Source organism: Mytilus californianus, unplaced genomic scaffold (genome assembly GCF_021869535.1).
Source record: "Mytilus californianus isolate M0D057914Y unplaced genomic scaffold, xbMytCali1.0.p SCAF_4, whole genome shotgun sequence".
Taxonomy (NCBI): domain Eukaryota; kingdom Metazoa; phylum Mollusca; class Bivalvia; order Mytilida; family Mytilidae; genus Mytilus; species Mytilus californianus.
This window is the reverse complement of record NW_026262690.1, coordinates 62,632,504-62,653,549: the sequence shown is the minus strand read 5'-3', so window position 1 is coordinate 62,653,549 and position 21,046 is coordinate 62,632,504. Positions and strand designations below refer to the sequence as shown.

The 21,046-nt window shown below is 30.2% G+C and overlaps 2 protein-coding genes and 1 long non-coding RNA gene across 19 annotated transcripts in view; 1 reads left to right on the top strand and 2 right to left on the bottom strand.

Moving 5' to 3' along the window:
- Positions 1-21,046, bottom strand: part of LOC127698610 (mitochondrial import inner membrane translocase subunit TIM50-C-like) — a 323,025-nt gene that overhangs the window by 170,289 nt on the left and 131,690 nt on the right. The gene's annotated exons all lie outside the window — the stretch shown is intronic.
- The window catches only part of LOC127698629 (uncharacterized), a 134,975-nt gene that overhangs the window by 31,026 nt on the left and 82,903 nt on the right, over positions 1-21,046 (top strand). For 6 of the 7 annotated variants that reach the window (XR_007980917.1, XR_007980918.1, XR_007980913.1 and 3 more), the window contains exons 2-5: positions 1,468-1,566; positions 8,606-8,681; positions 9,150-9,265; positions 17,796-17,880. This is a non-coding gene — a long non-coding RNA (uncharacterized LOC127698629). Of the gene's footprint in view, positions 1-1,432; positions 1,567-8,605; positions 8,682-9,149; positions 9,266-17,795; positions 17,881-21,046 lie in introns of those variants that run through there. The other variant, XR_007980915.1, reaches the window with a different exon arrangement.
- Positions 1-21,046, bottom strand: part of LOC127698602 (delta-like protein D) — an 84,149-nt gene that overhangs the window by 17,311 nt on the left and 45,792 nt on the right. Inside the window, exon 1 of one of the 6 annotated variants that reach the window (XM_052202141.1) lies at positions 11,841-11,954. The exons of the other annotated variants lie outside the window; for them this stretch is intronic. The gene's annotated coding sequence lies outside the window, so the exon portion shown is untranslated. Of the gene's footprint in view, positions 1-11,840; positions 11,955-21,046 lie in introns of those variants that run through there. 6 annotated transcript variants of the gene reach the window in all.

Sequence of the window (21,046 nt, the reverse complement as noted above, 5' to 3'; positions counted from 1 at the left end):
TGTTTTAGTGGGGAGGATATATGGTATCAGCATTCCATGATATTCAAAACCATACATGTAGAATCCAGAGTTTAAAAAGAAACTTCTTATGACATTATACTATTTCATTATAATGAAAACTAAGAAATAGTAGAATTTCTTTTTTTAGTTATTCAATTTCTAATCAGAGACCCCCATTGCTTAAGACATTTGTAAAATCGACAAAAATTAGAATGACACCCATTTTCAAGTTGTTTCTAGCAATAACAAGCTTTTTAAAATTTCTGAATCCTCGCATCAATTGCAGGTACTAAAATTTTACTGTATGATAATAAATATAATGTGAATGATTTGGATTAAAATGTTGATTCACATTAGACTAAAGATTAAGGAGAGAATTCTTCCTTTGAATATTCCAGAGACATATATATGTATATATATGTCTCTGAATATTCTTACCCATGATATGACTTTAGCTAATATACAGAATAAAAATCAGTTTTAAACACCTGAAAAACTTCTTTTGCAGTATTTTGTGTATAATTTGGTTAATTGTTTTATGACAATTATGCTTGAAAACTTTTTTTCTACATTGCTTACATACAATTTAAAATGATTACATTTTTATATTACTTACATACAATTCAAAATGACAATATCCTAAAATCGAATAGCAGTAAATGTTTCCTATTAAAGAACATGATATACTTGATCATCAATACATTGGATATGGTATTATTTTAATACATGAAATAGTGAAAACAAGTATGAGAGAAGTTTAAAAGGTGTTCATAATAATTTAAATGGTTGAGAAACATGCTCGATACATACCAATACATAGATGATACTTTGTTCACAAAGTTGTGTGGGTTTTTTTATATTTTAAAATTCAATGCCTATTTTTACTATTTATGTCATCTTTCACATTCCTTGATATTTTCCCACAGTCTGTTTATATTTGAATGTACACCAATATATTAATCTCAACCTTAGATTTATCAGTGACATTTGACCTTAGACCAAGGCAATTAGAAATTTGTTGCTAGATTTGTTTCATTGAAGACAAAAGATCACATAACTGCAAGTAATCTTTATTGAGATAAATCAATATCTGTATTAATATATAGCTGTTACTTTTACAATGTCTGTCTAATAAATAAGATACCTTCTAATCTATTTTAATATAAGATAATAATCTGTTATAAGCCTATAATTTATTGATTATAATGGAACAAATTTAAAACATAATTTTTGGGGCATTAGGCTTATTTTTGCCCAATGTACACATTGATGAATTGACCATTTAAGTTTATCTTCTTTTAAATTGGATGAGGAGGCAATTTTTGTGAATTTGAATTTTTTTACATCACATTTTTCAAATTCCACTAAAACTTTACTTTGATAAAGAAAAAATGAAAATGAAATAGAAATGAAAAAAAAATGACAGCAGTGAGAGATTAATTTTAATTTATTTTTTATTTTTCATAGATTGATGATAAAACCCTTGTATATAAGACTGATAACCATAGATGTAGATTTGTTTGTCCTGAAAGTCCCATGTGGTGCAACCCTGTTGATAAGTATGAGGTAACACTAATAATTTGTATAATTTTTTGTTTATATTTATATCTAACACATGGAACTCAGTGTTACTATTAATAGATATGATGCAAAACTGTAACAAAAGAACCTGGGAAAAGTTTCTCAAACAGATGTGAAAAGATGTCTAGGAAGTGAACTGTTTAATTAAGTTTAAAAGCTTCTATTTATTTTTAAGATATGTGCACATTTTAAATGTCTATATAGAAATATTTAGACTGATTTATATATATGTTATTACTACATCACTGTGTGAAACGTGATGGTATTTATCAGATAAAAAATAAATTGTTCTTTCTATGTTCTGTATTTGGCTATAAACTGTTACTTATATATTATATGTATCTCTGTGTGAAATGTGATGGTCTATATCAAATAAAAATAACCTTTTTCATACTTAGTTCTTTATAAGGAAATAAACTCTTAAATTTCGAATAAACAGCAAATATATAATGCTACAAGATGATTAAAACAATACTTATAAGGAATTTATTAGAAGTATGTGGCTTTTACCTCTAAAGTCCCCCCTTTTTCCTTGGCTCAAATGTCTGGATCTGTCACTTAGATAAATAATTGATGTTATAAGGAATTCTCAAAAAATGTAAATAAGATGTTAAAGTATTACTGGTGCACTTAGGGTCCAAAGCAACTAAAACATGTTTAGCCACTTCAAAGAAAAAAATATATACAGAAGATCATAGATATACCCAACCACATCAAAAATAATTTAATTGTTTGTCCTGTTATTGTTCCTGACAGTAGCAACAGCCTATTTGCTGTTAATTCCAATGGGAAGAAATCTTTCAGCAACAATTTTTCCCCTTCAAAAATAATTACAAAATTGCATCGTTTTATTACAGAATCACCTGTGGTGAGAAAATATTGACATGCAATATTCACTTCATTATCCACTCCTGTGCCTACAGTAATATCCATATATGAATTTCCAATTATTGTCGTATTAACTGTTACAATAGAGACACACAATGTGATAAAATAGTTGCTAAGGACTGTATATAGAGAAATACTGTTTCCATTAGCAGTAAAATTAATATGGAAGAAAAAATATTTTCATCATTTATCTGTGAAGGAATAAATTAACTTTATTATTTAAAAAGTTAAAAAAATCTCTTGTGTTGTACATCAATCATACTTCAATTGCTTCATTGTTTTCAAACATTTGATAATCTGTGTAATCAATTCTGATAATGCTTTTTAAAGGCATATTTTTTCTTGTTTATACTGCCCAATGCTAAATAATAGCATTTTTATGCCCCCGCCGTAGCGGAGGGGGCATGAAGTTTTACCCATGTCCGTCTGTATGTCCGTACATCTGTCCGTCCGTACATCTGTCCTTCCGTACATCCCACAAATTGGTTTCCGTTCTCTAACTTTAGTTTGCCTCAACCAAATGTTATGAAACTTATACACTATGCTTATTACCACAAAACACAGATCAAGTTTGCATTTTGGTGGCGTCACTTTTATTGTTCTAGAATTATGCCCCGTTACAAATGTAAAAATTGCTGAATTTTTCATTTCCGTTCTCTAACTTGAGTTTGTCTTAAAACTAAATGTAATTTTAAAAAATATCAATGTCAAGTAATTCAAGTAATTTTTAAATTTGGAGTTATCTTCCTTTGTCCATGATTATAGTTGAATCAACTACAAAGTTTGCTTCGACCAAATGTTATGAAACTTATACACAATGCTTATTACCACAAAATTCAGATCAAGTACAAATTTGGGTAGCGTCACTTTTACCTTTCTAGAGTTATGTCCCTTTAAAAATGAAAAAATTGCTGAATTTTTTGTTTCCGTTCTCTAATTTTACTTTGCCTCAACCAAATGTTATGAATCTTATATACAATGCTTATTACCACAAAACACAGATCAAGTTTGAATTTTGGTGGTGTCACTTTTACCGTTAAGTCCCTTTATAACATTATATGCAAGTGGGGGCTTCATCTGTGTTGTCCATGGACACATTCTCCTTTTATCTTGAGCATTTTCTAGAAAATAAACTCACCATAGATGCAGATTTTGATTTAGTCCTTTTTAAAGAAATGCCCACATTGAGTTAAGGCTCTTGATTTTTCACATAATATTTTAAAAATTGTTTTAGATATGAGTATGGAGGGAAAACCTCAATCAAATGTATGGGAAATTTTGTGGAGTTATAGACCACTAACTAATGAAGATTTCACTTTTCATTAGTTTTACTTTAAATGTTCTAGAGTTATGGCCCTTGATATAAAAAAAAACAATGTAAATGTTAGTCCAGATTCCAAATAGAGAATCCTTAAACAATGTATGAAAAAATTTATGGAACATCATGGACAAAATAAAGTACAATTTAGCTTTGATTTGATAATTGCCATCCCCCTTTTTTCATTAAAAAGAGAAACTCTCATCCATTTTTATAGAAATATGGGTTGTGTTAACTTTTTTGTAATTTTTTTTATTGTTCAAGAGGCATGGTCCTTCAAATCCCCCAAAGTCAACTTCTCATTGTCTGATTCTTTAATTTACAAGGAAATGCTGAATTGGATTTACCACCAAGTCAGTCAGACAAAAGACTCAGTAATGTACACAAACTATAATGTAAAACATTTAAAATAAATATGATGTAATATTAAATAGAACTATGTACAACCCACATTTAACTTTGAGCAGATTTAATATTATTTATGAAGACTGAAAATTTGTTACAAGAGTTTATCAGAAAATTAACTTCTTCTTGATTGCTTATGCAATGAATTAAACTTTTAAATTACAAAATAGTGAGTATTCTAAAGATTTGTAAAATGGAAGAAAGAACTGATTTTGTATTTTGCTGGTCTTTCATTGCTATTGTGCCAATCTTTATAAACCAACGTGCTTAAAAAGCTGCTACAGACTTGTTATATCAAATTTATTTCAAGCTCAGTGGATCATTCTGGAAGTGAATGATGCTTGAAGGTTAACTGCAGGATTTGATTAAAGACGTCTGTAAGAGGATGCATACTAAATAAGTAATCAATATTACCAGTAGAAAACAATGATATGCACACATCCATGCATTATTGATAAGTGTTTTTTAATTTCAGATAATCAAATTTCTCTGAGTAAGACCTTTAGGATTGTCTGATCAATGAGTTTGAAGTTCATCTCGAGAATGATTTATAAGAAAATGATGTGATGAACAATTGAGAGAAGATGGTCTCAAATGGTCTGTAGAAAGCAATAACATGAAAGCAATATCTAATTGATAAGTTGTCTGATTAAAGTGGTCCATTGTTAAATGTTGCACACCCTTCTTACATTGGTATTGGTAGTTAGGCACATGTTTACTTGGCCTAACCTGTGGTAACACCTTTCTGTTGTCTGATTAATTATTTGATATTACAGGTTTGCATGTTACATTTTGTGCATAGTTAGCAATAAACTGTACAGATAATCAAGGATAAAAAGTAATAGCTACAATCTATCTTATGCATGAAATTTTAATTAGTTTGTGTCTACCCTTGTTTTGTGCTGTTATTGCATAACAGTTATGGGAAAAAACATAGAAGGGTATATAAACATGGAATTGAAATAAAGCAATTTATAAGTACACTTTAATGGGGCAGACCATCATATTCAGCAAGATTGGTTTCAAAGGAATTTAAATGGAAACAAGATTAAAAAATCATAGAACTTTAGAATTATACGCAGTCTAGAGTTTATGTATATGCTCTTATATAGATTCTACCTCTTCCTTGGGTGATATACAATATTTTTCTGCTCATAAGAGTTAAATTTTCAAATAGATAACATGTGCTTGACTAACGTTTTAAATATTAAAATTTGATGGATGAGAATGGAGAGGAATGAGATTGTGGTAGATTCTGTTTCTCTACTTATTTTAGAAGATATTGACCAATTTTGAGGTTTTTTTTATGAATGAGTTACTCTAGTTGACCCCAGGCCAATCTGCTTTAATGACGTCATTGAACAATCAGCTCTTACTGTTAAAGTAATAACATAAGTATTGTGACATCAAAAATGTATGGGAAAATGCACAAATTTAAAAGTCGTCTATTTTTCGATGATTTGCAGAAACGAGTTCTTTATGAGAGATATCATCAGGCATGGTCACTTTTTTTTGTGAAATTAAAGGAGCGATTCAAAGGTAAGCCAAAAAATTTGACGTCTTTATTGGATTTTACCTATACAAAAATAGGCAAGCAATCCACATGTTATTTATTTAAAAAATCAACTGTTCCAGTACAAATTTGCTAAGAATAAGAGAAAGAAAATTATATGCCCAGGTAATAAATACAGAGTGAAGTAAATGAGTCTGCAAGATTTTTGACTTGCACCCTCCTATTTTCAGTGGACCCTATCCCTATCCCCTTATGTTGAAAATCCTTGTTTTGCTGTTAATTAGATTTGAAAGAGATTTTGCAATTTATTGATATTAGTATGATGGGGAGGACTGTTAATTTTTTAAAAAGTTGGCAACTTTATTTTTTGTTGAACATAATTAAGTTTTATGATGGAACTAAATCATGTTTCACATCTTAAAATTTCTGTTGATCCACTCATTTCAAATGATTGATAATAGTTTTGCACTTTTAATCTCAAAAGGATTGTTATTGGAAATTTTCATTAATTAAGTCAGAATATCGGCTGATTAATTTTTCGATATCATTGGATTGCATGTTAGTTCTCATATTGCGAAATTCATGATAACATAATAAAATATTACAAATACCTTTAAAGGCAGTTGTATTAAATTATATATCTAACCAATATCTAAATGTGTAAAATGTTAATCTATTATTATTACTACCACAATTCTCATGCAGTAGTTTAATACATAATGAAAAAGGAATAATGAGATGCTTTGTCATAGTACAGCAATGTAAAATATTCTATTATATTAATATGTTGTTTAGTTGAAACACATTAAACATTAAAAAACAGCTTGCTAAAAACTAACTAAAAACTAGTTTGAAGTCACATGACTGGTTAAAACAGAATATATATCCACTATGTATCTTTGTATTGAGAACTGATCATGAATTAAACGTGCATGGTACCAAATTGTTTCTGATATGACCTTATACAGCTTAGTGTGAAAACCTATGGGAGTTGTGGGGTATTAGACAACAGCACAGCAATCCAGAGACATAAATAACAAAAAGACATCTGGATGGCACCATACAGTCTTCAACAATAGTGAAATTTCTTGACAATATGTCGAGCTTTAACTTAAGAGTTAAGTTCTTTTTGTCATTTTCAAGAAATTATCTATTATGGAGAAAATTCTAGTTGATGAGGACCTACTCAGTTAATTATTTATTCCACACTTCCTTGAAACATTGAAATTTTGGCTTAAATTTATATATTCCCTGACATTACTTCAGTCTACCCACACTATTTTCAATTTTTAAATTAAATGTACTTGTTATTTTACGTACTTATAACATTAAAAGAATAGGATGGTGCATTAACAAAAAAATCTGCTCATCCTACGTAGAAAATTTTAATTGAATCTACAATAGCTGTTCTGATGTAATTATTGCATAATGCATTGGGATAACAATCGTGCTTCACCATGCTTAAAGAAAGGATTGCTATGTCAGCATCCTGTCTATTCTGCTGTCAACTGGATGAGCAACCATGTTATATGAATGAACACGAAACTGCATGATAAATGGACATGATTGAATCCGATATAGTGACAAGAAATAAATTTTATATAGATTAATTTTATTGTAAACTGAATGATGGAGGAGAAATATTGCACTGATGTAAAAGATGAGGATTATCAAGTTTAAGAATGGAATTAGTTTACATTGTTTATATACACCATATTTGTCTTACCAAATACATGTATGAACTTTTAATCAAGCCAAACAAACATATACTTTGTTTCTATAGACATGTTATATGGTAATGTAAAACCACCTCATTTAAAAGACCCTTATTATCTTGTAATATCATCAAGGATTAATAGGTATCTTATTTTAGTCAACTGAATTTTTAAACAAGTTCCACCAAGTAGCCACCGTATCGGGTGATTAACTTTGTATGGAAGACATCTTGGAGACATAGAAAGCTTCTTTACTCGGTTGATGACACATTGTAAAGTACCGTTGTATGACAGTTATAGATACTACAGGTGGCCTACTGAAGATTTTAATCGGCAATGCAATTTAAGATGTAACTTAAATTTTGACCATAAAAATAATTGGGACGTATTGACTACATTGATATAAAATAATGATTGCAGAAGTTTTGTAAAATGATAGCAGGTTTGCTGTTCATATCAGACAATTTATCGGAGACAGGTAATGGAGAAGCACCTGTCATGATTTCTGAGGTCAACTGTCATGTAGTTCCCATTAATAGGATTAATTGTTGTCAGTTATTGAGTAGCAATAATGATCAATTATTTATTTATAGCTAAACATCTTTTCTGTTCATGAAAAATTTTCTACTGTTCTTCTTTTTTCATATATACTTATACATGTATTTATAAAGTAAGAATGATTTTATTATGCCCTCCCTTTTAACCTCAACTAAATTCAATCCTCAGAAATACTTATCTGTCAAAGACATATGAACTAACAGAAACTTCAAATTCTAAAATACAATGAATACATGAGTAGGAATAAAACAAATAGTTATCATAGCCAGGATGTCATATGTGTAGATTGCACACATTGCTACTTGATGTCAGGTTTGAATTTTGATGATACACTAGGTATAAAGATAGCTTGGAATCTGCCAGGTATAAGTAACGAACAACTTAAGTAATTCATCATTGATGACTATAACTAAAGTCTTGTCCAGAAAACCACATATGAAAATAAGAAGTATGATTGCCAATGAGACAACTCTCCACCAGAGACCAAATGACATGGAAGTTAACAACTATAGATCACTGTACAGCCTTCAACAATGAGCAAAACCCATACCTCATAGTAACATACATTAATTCTCAATGAAATTTATGACATCACATAAGTGATATAATACTTTTTTAATTTTTCAGATGCATTAGATCTGATGATGATTGGTGATGTAAACAAATGGTGATTGTCATTCAATTGTAAAACACCGTCACAATAGTAAGATTTTGTTTTAATTCACTCTAGGTTAAAAATGTGTTATATGAATGTATATCTTTATACCTACATACATGTTTTATGAATGTATTTCATTCATTGTTTAATATTTGTACATGCATTAAAAAAGAATTGTGAAGCTACGTAACGAAACAGAAAGCATTGATGTATTAAATCTATGTTGACCAAAGAAATAGATCAATGAAGAGATAGCATGATTTTTTGATAGCTTTATAGAAGATCGTACAATGGTGGTATTGTACAATGATAGTGATCACACAAGTTTGATCATTTATTGATATCCACTCAAATACCACCCATTCATTGCATACTTTATAACTTAATCACAGATAAGTCGAGTAGACGACATATTGAATACTTTTGTTAAACACATATTTTGCATGAAATTTTCGATAAAGGATGATAGTTGTATCATTAATATACTGTACAATCGATTGTCTCATTTGATAGGTAACAGTTAATCCTGTCATAAGTGGTTAATAACCATATAGATAGATAGTCACTCTTGAAGCAGCACTGGCCAGGTAGTTTTTATTTAAAATGATGCTTATGTCTTACATTACAGGGTATGATATTTTTTACGTATTAAGAAATATAGATTGTCTTTTCTTTGGGTTTCTTTATAAAGTACAAAAAAATTCACTCTACATCCACCAAATATGAAGTTATTATTAATGTCTCAAAATATGAAGTCTTCTATATCATGAGTTATTTTTCATAAATAATTAATCATATCATGTCGTGCAGTTATCTTTGGTGTTTATAAATTTAAGATAAGAGAACAAGTGTTATGTCCACACTGATTCAGAAATGGTGACATTCATGTTATGGATTGTTGTGTCCACTTCACCACAGATATCCCCAGTTATCCTTTAATCCCATCAGATACGATCTTAATAGTGCAGACATCATTTAAATGCAGGTGACAATATCTGTATTTGCTGCAAGTCATTAAAACGACCTGCCTTTGTTCTATAATCATTAGATTAACTTCAGTGATAAAACCCATAAAAGTTCTTGATTAGTTCAATGGTAATTAAAAGACATTGACGATATTTTGATTCACAAGTTGAATAACTGAAAAAAATCGAGCTGTATTTTATGACGAAATATTTTCCCTGTAATTTATTTTGAATGATTGAACTTGTATTACTTTGCTGCAAGGGTTGACCAGAGTTAAGCACACAGAAATTTTGATGAATTTGTGTCACCCAATTTGCACTTTCTAGCATATATATAAAAAAAGTTTAAAGAAGAATTGATTTAAGAAAACCAGTTGTTAACAGAGATCACCATTAACTTCTAATGGTCCTATAAAAACCACCTTACTTGAAAAAAATCCTATATCTTGATGGAAAAAACAAAGAATTTGATAATGATTTTGTAGAGACAGATCTCAGCCTACATAGAAATTTACAGTAATATAATCCAGTATTTATACTGACATTTTAATAACTTTCTTTTATATAAATAATCAGATATTGGTAATTTTTATTATTTTAGCCAGACAAATTCATATAAAATGCCTAATTCTAATGCTCACTAAAAGCCTAGTCTTGTATTTTTATTTCACTGCTAGATCTAACGTTTGAAAGAGGTTACTGATAAAATTGCTGAGTTGTCTGATCTTATTGATTCTTTGGTAAAATATGATGGAAGTTATAAGAAACAAAAGATGTAATTCAAAGAAGAGGAAAAGATTATTTTTTTACATAGAAGCTTTGTAATGTAAACATTTAATATAGAATTTTCCTTGTAAAAACATTTTGTTATAAAGTTTAAATTCTTTCTTTTATACATTGTAAGAAGGAAGAAATATGTTGATATGGTATTTCATTTGCGGTTTCTTGCATTAAATTGTCAGTATTGTTTAATCCCTGGAAGCAATTTCTCAATAAATTGCTATTATTATTTCATAAAGAATTAAATATTTAGTTCTAGATATTAACTTTTACTGTAGCTTAATATACACTATTGTGTAGATGTGTGTTTTTCAGTTTAAAATATTTCTTAAATATTTGATAGTTTTATCTTGGTTGATTGATTTTTTTTACATTTGGCTTTTGTTTTTTATTAAAATTTGTTTTAGTACCCTATTAATATTAATATAGGCTTTGGTTGGCCCACACATAAATACATATATTCTAAGTAAGCTGGATTAATATGCTCCAACCACTCAATTGTAAATGAATATAGTGTTACCCATATCCTTCCTTCCATCCTTTTAAAATCAAGCAGATAATTTTCCTTATGCCTATTGAAATTAAGTTGATTTTTTATTAGAGTCTTTCTGGATGACCTTCTTTTCATACTATTATTGTCCTCCAATTTTGACAGTAACCAACACATCTAGTTTTGGTTAACTCTTGTTGTTTAACATTAAGCCACCTTGTTGGTCTGTAATTAATAGCTAGCAAGTGGGAAAATCATGAGGCTAAACTGTGGCTGGCTGAAGCCAAAGACATGAATATTTAGTATTTGTTGCTGCTCCAACATGCATGCTTCATTCAGGTTTCAAAAGTTTTCTCTGAATCAGAATAATATGTTTTGGAACTGTAACATATCTTTTTACGGACTGATACCTTGTGAATTAGCATGTTCAAAACCAGACACAGCCTGCTAGTATAGTACATAGTGGAATACATTCATATGTAATTAGTATGGTGTTGTCCTGAATATGCATGTAATATTTGCCACTTGATGTTAAACAGCCATCAATAAATCTTAAACATTGATGGAAATTGTAAGTAGGGGAACTGACCCAGTTTCTAAAATAGACTTCTTCAATTTGAAGAACAGTTTGTAATGTATTGACAATTTCCCTGTTGTGAGCTTTATCTTAAATTTCACCTTGCTCATATTTAATTAAAATTTAAGTAAATGCTGCACAACAATTTGATTTTAGCACTCAGCAAATATTTTTACTTGTACTCAAAGACTGCTTTGATTTTCTCTCAGTTTCAGCATCGATTTAAATATTGATGTTTCCCAATGGTCTAGTAAACTAGTTATAAATATTGTTACTTATTCATTCAGAAAGCTCTTAACCATTGTGAAGTAACAATAGCTGAACATAGAGAGCCAAGTACACGTAATTGAAATAGCTTGACAAGTAATTGATCAGTAATATATCATACTCACCAGTTTTAGGAGGTGCAGAAAAACAACATAACCTTCTAAAGTCCTGAGTCAACTATAGTGGATCTTAAGCCATGAGAAATATAACAAATATGTGGAAATATTGTCAGGTTTATCTTTAATATCTAAACTTAGTTTAGGATCATTTAGGAAACTGTTTATCAATAATTAATGCTTAAAGGACCAATCCATGTTCTTTTGTACTGCGATCAGAATAGTTTCAATGTATCAAGTGTATGTAAGCTTAGTAACAATTGTCGGCAACAGAGCTGAAAAGTTTAAATACAAGGAGAATTGAAGTTCTAGTGATGCATTAAAATGCTTGTGTCAGATTTCATAGTACTGACTTGGTGGGAAACAATAGAGTCTGATAACCTTCTTACTGATTTCAATCTATTATTGAGTCTCGCCATCAATAGTCAGTCCCCATTAATTATATTTTAAAGGGATTATACAAAATAGTTAAATAAATTATTTTTAACTTTATCAAAAATAGTTATCATATAACGAAGCCTAAATTAATGAGCCTTTGATTCATATGTAGATATATGAACCCTGTGTTATGAATTGCTTCATTATCACACTTGAAATTTCTGAAGACACCTTGCTTTATGTCTTCTGTTTAACATTTTATTTACTTCAAAAGCTATCGTAGGTCAGATTGATTTTAATTTTTTTGTTTAAGTTTGTTACCGGAACTTCAAAATAATAGAAATATTGTAATTTATTGTAATGATTTGTAACTACTTTTATAAATTGATACAACCATTTTTCTGTTTATCAATTTGTAACATAATTCAATCTAAGCTGGAGATGCATTTTATATAAGCATATTGAATAATGGAATATCCATCCTTGACTTTGATATTGAAGGAGATTGATATTGGTCACTGTCCTCAGTGTTCTGGTTCTAAAAGACCCTGTGTCTATTAAAAGTTATGGCTGACTAAATTAACTATAGAACTATTCTGTTATTCACCAATAGGATTGATTGATTGATTGATGTTTAATGCAACTTTCAGCACTTTTGGTTCCTAGTGGCAGCCAGTTTTTATTTGTGGAGGAAGCTGGAGTGCCGTCAGACAACTACTGACCTACGGCAGGAAAACTGGCAATCTTAGTCGGTTAAGATTAAAATAGAACACACGTGACATCGTAACTTTATTTTTCTAGAAATCTGAAAGGCAATCTTAACTGGAATGCCGTTATAAATGCTTAAGGTTGGCGCCTGTTAAAACGTTTAAACCCGCTGCATTTTTATGCACCTGTCATAAGTCAGGAGCCTGTTGTTCAGTGGTTGTCGTTTGTTGGTGTGGTTCATAAGTGTTTCTCGTTTCTCGTTTTTTATATAGATTAAACCGTTGGTTTTACTGTTTGAATTGTTTTACACTAGTCATTTTGGAGCCCTTTATAGCTTGCTGTTCGGTGTGAGCCAAGGCTCTGTGTTGAAATCTGTACTTTGACCTATAATTGTTAACTTTTTATACATTGTGACTTGGATGGAGAGTTGTCTCATTGGCACTCATACCACATCTTCCTATTTATATTGATTTGGTAAAATCATAAATTCATAGCTTTGGGCATCCTCCTAGAGTTGGAAAGCTATTGCATTTGTTCTTTTATCTTGCAGTACTGCACATATGTGAATTATGCTAATAATGAGTTACATCCTGATGTGTAAAGTTCTCCTACATAGAGGATTTCATTGATGAAATTTGATCAAGAAAAAAAAGTTGGAAACAGTATAGTATAAATTATAAGTTTCCCATGCCCTTCTCAACTTGTTACAATTTCTTGTCGTGATTTGTCAACAAATTGAGGCTTTGAACCTGGCCAACTTAATAGAAAAATTGAAACAAGTATCATGTTATTATATGGACCAAAAAATTGAATGAGTTAAAATATTGCACAATAGATTTGATAACATTACCAATGTCATTTGCTACGTGTAATTTTAGTGTAAAGCTCACATGTTCACACAAGATACATCGACATGTGAACTGTTGTACCTTTAAACATTTTAATCTCCTCTTTAATATATAGCTTTTCAATTTCTTCAGTTAATTTTATACTTTTCAAATCTTAAGTTCTTCACATTAACATAACAGAAAAACGTCAAGATGTGATTCTAACAATGAGTTTCTTTTAAATAAATTTACTGGGCTTGAGTGTGAAATAAGCAATTATTCAAGTGATTTGCTCTTTGAGTGGATTAGCAAAACACTTTTTCAAAATTATAAACTCAAAAGAGATAGTTTTGTAAAAAGAAATTTAAGTGATAGAATACAATGTTTAGGAAGGTAAGAGTATACTAGGATTATTTACCCTGGGAAAATCTCAAATTCAAATCTTACTTTCTGAAGTTAAAGTTATTTAATAGATTGCTCAATTGCACAGATTTAAGAATTAACCTTTTAACTCAGATTTCATGGAGAGGTGATTTTTAACAATTGCTTTAAAAAGGAAAATAAAAATTAAGTGAAAGATGTAAAAATATCATAATGGGTCCGTAATCTTTGCAATATGATGACTTCGGTGTGTCTTTCAGTTTCTTACAATGTCGGACAGCAGTGTCAGAGCTTTAAAAATCATAAAGACAACCATTTAACTCCAATTTGAAGAGATAGATAATATTTTATAGGATGGAAAAGATGACAAAAATTTCATTTCTTTTTATTGCCTAATAATTGAATAGAAAATATGATATTTCCATATTTTCTATATATGATTTTGTTCCCACGCTCTGAAATATAGAGGGTTATCGTATTTAGAATTGAATTTAATAGTTGAAAGATGTACACCTTAAGCACTTTCTTTTTTATCACATTAGCAAGAAGCAATAACAGACTTTTCTCAGACTATTAAAAAAAATTTTTTTGTTATCTATTGAATAATTGTTTTAAATCGAATCAACAACACTTACTCTTTCATCCCTGTTACTAAAATTGGCAGTTAAATAAATCTGCTCTTTTTTAACACTGTTCTGGATGAAGTTCTTTACAACAAGGTTTGGTAGTTCCATGCTTTCCTCTTTTTATTACTATTGGTGATTTCATTTCCAAATTATTTGCTTTTTGTTGATCCTGAGACATTTATGTCGCAAAAGCGAGACATAGTGATCCTAGATTCTGTCGGTGGCGTCAACATTTAGGTTCAGTCTGTGGTTAAAGTTTTTTTTAGACGTCAATAACTTTGTCAAACCTTCATGGAATTTTACGAAAATTTGGACAGAAGGTTGTTTATGACCAGAAGACAATATCCAGAGCTAAATTTTGAAAATATTTATTTTCATTTTCCCGTATTTTACTGATATATGGACTTATCTGCTCTTTGGTCGGGTTGTTGTCTCTTTGACATATTCCCCATTTCCATTCTTAATTTTATTAGTCTTTTTACAGTTAACATTCAGATTTAGTCTGAGGTTAAAGTTTTCAGTCATCAATAATTTTGTCTTTTAGATATAAATTTTTTTCATTGTCAGTATTTTTCTGATAGATGGACTTTAGTATTTTACAGTTAACATTTACAGACAGTTTGGGATTAATTTTTTTTTTACATGATACATTTGTAAACTTTCATGAATTGTTATGAAAATTGGACAGAAGCTGATCTTTGAGACCAAGAAAAAGCATCTAAAGAAAACAATTGAATTTTTTTAAAACTTCTGTATTTTACTGATAAATGGACTCACTATTTAAGTCAATATTACACTTGTACACTGACAAGTCAACATTACACTTATACACTGACAAGTCAACATTACACTTATACACTGACAGCAGCAATCACAGGCAAGACACAGGGTTCCATGGAACCCCTTACTAATTTTTCATCAACATTTACTGTAAGTTTAGAAAATTTCACACACAAAAAATAAGAATGAAAGATTTGAATTAAAATAGGGTTAAATTACACCAGGAGTAGTGCTAGAATCAACACCTTTTGTTATTGTTTCTGTAAATAAAGTAAATGTAGTATCCAAATAAAATGTAATACCAAATTAATTCTTACAGTTCTACCAATATGATATTAGAGGTCAAAGTAAAGTGATAGAAACCTAAACTCATTCTCCATTTTATGCTTTATACTGCATGTTCATCTGATGAAATTTGTATAATATGAATAACAGGGATGTGAAGTATATGTCAATTAGACAGAAACCCATTAACATAAGAAATGAAAAGACGTCTTAGAGGTCAACTTGATGGTCCCAACAATAGACAAGTATCTATATTGTATGTCAAGCCATAAATTGCCTTAACAATAAGTGGCAATTATTTCATACATATTCAGAATGAGAAACCATCAACAATTAATACAATATGTAGGTTCTGTAAGGTAGGTCAACTGGAATAAAAGGTGAGAAGTTTGGACTGCCATGGAAATCATTTGTATGTTGGATAGAGAGCAAAGATTTTGCCGTGCAGCAGGCCCCCTATAAGAGTTGTTGCAAGAATTTTTATAAAGACAGAGAGCCTCCTCATCCTTTCCGATGCATCAGATTTAACATCCCCATTCGATCGGAAGTTGCTGTTTATTTATACATCCTGCACAGCAAAATGGATACCCAACTTAAGCAAGGGTTTTACTTCCGGAACAGAAGTGACCATACTTCTATAATCCAGACAAGTAGTGAATCAATTACCAAGAACTAATAAAGATTTCCCATTAACAAAAAATGTTTTAAAGAAAAAAAAAAAAAAAACATTGCAAAACAATATTTACATGTCAACTACCACTGATGAGGTACCTGATGACCAAACTAGGGATTTTTGTTCACTAAAAGGTTCATATAGCCATGGTGCAAGTTATTGTACACAAAATAAATACATTTTACTTAAGATAGTGTAAAAATTGACAATTTTTGTTTGATTATGCTATGAACTGCGGACCATTTGGAAGTGAAAAAAAGTCAGGCCAGCTACCTCAACCAAATTTTATAAAACTTATACACAAAACTTATTACCACAAAACTCAGATCAAGTACAAATTTGGGTAGCATCACTTTAACCGTTCTTCAGTTATGTCCCTTTAAAAATTTAAATGATATGCAAGTGGGGGCATCATCTCTGTGGCTCATGGACACATTCCCCATTTATTTTTTAAAGATGTCTAGTAAAATAGAATAAGAACAAGTTTTAAATATTCAAGAACAAAAAAGTCTTGGTCTGACACAAACATTGACATATAAACTTATAGTATGCGAGTTGAAAAGATATTTGAGTAGCCTGTACATAGGGACATAGCTCCTAGAACTAGGGTATACCAAACCTTATCAACAATATTTTGTGTGTTCTCATTCAAGTGTTTGATGCACTGCATCTCTATGCTGGTATGCCAGATGAACCCCTTGAATTATTATAGTGACAAAACTGTCAACAGTAATCATGGTAATACAAGTTTAATTATTTTGATGCATATCAAACCTCATTTTTTTTCATTAATGGAAACTTTGAAGTGAGTTCTAAATTTAGTGTACTTGATGTTACTCTGTGAGGAGTGGAAGATGATGTGCAGTAAATGATATTAATTTCTAAAATGTTTTTGACATGCTATTAATCCAGTGCAAATTTGCCAAACAAACAATATATAGCAATATATCTCTGTCATATTAGAAATTTTTGGACCAGATGTGGCACATTTGCAGTATGATAGAGGAGTAAAATTGTTGGAACATTATAAATATCAGTCATTTGTTTGTACATGGTGTTTATAACTAGTGGAATGATCACATCCATCTTTTGACTTACTCCTCCATACAACCTGCTACTGACCCCAATGAAAAAAAATTGATCTCAGTAATATGGTATCAATCATAAAAATATATCATTACTTGTCGTTTCAATATTTATGACCAAATGTTACCTTACAGTAAACAATCTATGACACATAACACTGTTGACAGCTTATGCTGGCTTACATTTGTCATATTTTTATACATGGCATTTTCTTTTTCAGGAATTTTTTTTTTGCTTGACGAAAGAGATTGATGGAGTAGTTTCCCTTATAATCAACATCACATTCAAGATTGTTTTTACAGAAGGTATATTATTTTGAGTATATGAATTTTAGTGAATCATAAAATCATTGAATGGCATTTTGAAAATTTTTGACAATGTAAAATTCTATTCAGTGGAGGTAATAGAAAATTATGGCAATATTGTAGTTTAAAATTTTCAAAACTTACAATTTACTTGTAAAACCAAGGAGATGGGTGTACCAATAAAAACATATGATTAAGATTCTGTGATCATCAAACAATCAGTATTTGACTTAAAAACAGCTTTGAAGTAAAGAGTTTAGAAGATTTGCAAATTAGAAAAATAAATTGTATTCTGATTTTTAAAAGTATATAAATTTTGTTATAAAAGAAACAAGATTTTAAAAAAGTGAAAATTTATTTTCTATGATAAGAATTTTAACAGGCTGAAGACTGCTTCTAAATTATGTTTTTTTTTCAATTAATGCATGATAGTTAGTGATTGTTATGTAATATAGTTATCTGTTGAAGATAAGTTTTAAAATTATGTCCCTTTATAACTGATAAATGTCTCAAAAATTGGGTATAAATCAGCTGTTGTCTCAGACGTAGGATTTTCTTGGAATGATTTGATTTTAACTCAGATGTAACCCATATTGACGATTAGCTAACATTTTATTTTCTTCCTCTGAATGATCTTTATTCTACAATCCTGGCTTTGCCATGATTAGTGATTTACAAGGTGCTGTACTTGAAAATCACATTTCTCTGAATTTAACTTCAGAGACAAAAGTTTTGAAAACTGGTAATAACATGAAGAATGAACAAGAGAAGATCTAGCAATTTGATGGAAAGAATTTTTTTAGGTTTGCTAAAGGGGGTGAGGGTTTATTAGCGTTATTTTTGTCAATTTTTTGTTAGTTTGATCCCTTGACTCATTCAAGGGTCTAGATGGGTAAGAGAACTATTATGTACTCAGAAAACAAGTTCCATTGCTTTCAAATTTTTATGTTTGACCATACCTGAAGAAGGTAAATCCAGAAAGGGCTTAGGATGCACAAAATTTATTAAATGTTATATTCATAAAACACCACATGCTTTATTTTTTATTCAAATTTAGCATATCTGGTATGTGTGTTTCTTTCTTTTAACATGTTGGTGTTAAAGAAGTTATGGTTACCAGTACTCTCAGATACTTTGTTTTTTTCTATGATCTTAGAAGTGTTAACTTGTTTCAATACATTTATGCACTTCTTTTTCTTTTAAAATAAATGCACCAATGTGATATGTGTTGCACTTTGGAGTACAAGTGACATCATGCCACAAAGATTTATGTGTTACAGGAATTATATCTTGCTTATGGAACCAATAAAATGTACAGTTAACTCTTGCTAAATATTATCATGTCACCTGGCACACGAAAACAGTGATGTAATTTTAATGCTGTAGGCATGAACATCAAATACAGAATATCCAAAGCAATAACAATTTACTCTAGAAGTTGTAATTTTCAATTGCTTGTAAATTGTTTCTAGTGATACTAGTGGAGTACAGTAAAATCTTACTCAAAATAATTTCTCACCATCTGAGTTTCACACAGTAATGCAATATTTTGATTCATCACTAAAACATAGACATCAAAGTTACTGAATGTACAGTGAAACCTTTATGTAAAGGTCTTTCTCAGGAGTAACCTTATAAGATAGGTATGGTCAAACATAAAAATTTGAAAGCAATGGAACTTGTTTTCTGAGTACATAAAAGTTCTCTTACCCATCTAGACCCTTGGATGAGTCAAGGGATCAAACCAACAAAAAATTGACAAAAATAACACTAATAAACTCGAACTCCCTGTAGCAAACCTAAAAAAATTCTTTCCGTCTAAATGAGATTCAAAATGTATAAGTATTACTACAGTGGGACAAGAAAAGGATTACCTTTTGCTTGGAAGAGGTTACCTTTATAGCAGGTTTACAGTTTGTATGTTAGGTTTGATCCAACAGGGTTGTGGGCCTAAGTAAATTTAAAACTGTTCACATCATGTAATTGAGTTCACTGTATGGAATCCACACCAGTATGTTTGGATCCTTTCAACATGTCTGCATTCATGTAAGGACTACATCACATCAGTTGATCACTGATATTATCCTTTTTTATGGAGCAGACATGTTGAATAGATCCAAACATACATATATACTGGTATGGATTCATACAGTGGCATAGTCTCTTAATGCACTCTATACAAATTTGTTCAAATATCTACTTTTTCAAATCTTGATAGGTCATTAAAGCATGAGCATGTATGGATAACGCATTTGGCTTTACATTTCACAATAACTCAAGTTTTCATTGACCTGATTGAATTTTCAAAGACCAATTATATTGAATTAATGAAGTAAGCTTGACTCTTATATTAAACCACTTTATAACTACATGGTGATGCAATTAATAGTGTGATGTTTTGCCAGCAAAATTGTGTCATTAGGACATATATTTCTATTTCAATGAATTCCTAATTATTATGTGACCTACTTTCTTTTTGTGTTGTTTTTGTGGATTTGGTTTGCCAGTTCTCAACAAAATATAGGTCATTATATATTTATGTCCAAGATGACTGTGTAAGTTTTATAATTACTGTTTTGTAAGTGATGTGTATAGGGAAGTCTGATCAACAACACATTACAACTGTAGACACTTAATTGTCTGTTGTAAAGTTTGCACCCAAGTACAGTTCTTGTAAGCTAAATGACTTAAAGTCATGAAATTTGATTGGATCTGAATCCATCTATTATGGAGTCTTTCAAGCATCTCACTAGAATTAGTAACTACATCCATGCTTCACTGAATATTTGTAAATTTTGTGTTTTGATACTAAATGGCCTACAGTCATATTTTTGCGTGGTTTGTTTTGGAGGGGGAGCAGAGGAATGGCCTGATACTAAAAAGTGCAAATTTCAGCAATAAAGGAGACCAAGGCTCACTCAGTCAAACCTGTGGATCTGTTCTCAAGATTTTCAGTTTTGTAATCTCATAAAGACATTTTTCCACAAAGGAGTAAGTTCAGTATGGGCCCATTTTGGACTCAAATATTAAGTTCACCATTTCAAGTGTTTCAACTTGATGCAAATATGTGTTAGAATGTGAAACAGGACACTTTTTGATGAGTTTTTCTTAGAAAGCTTTGCAGTTACACCCCAATTAGGTAAAAAATAAGAGATTTTTGTGAAAG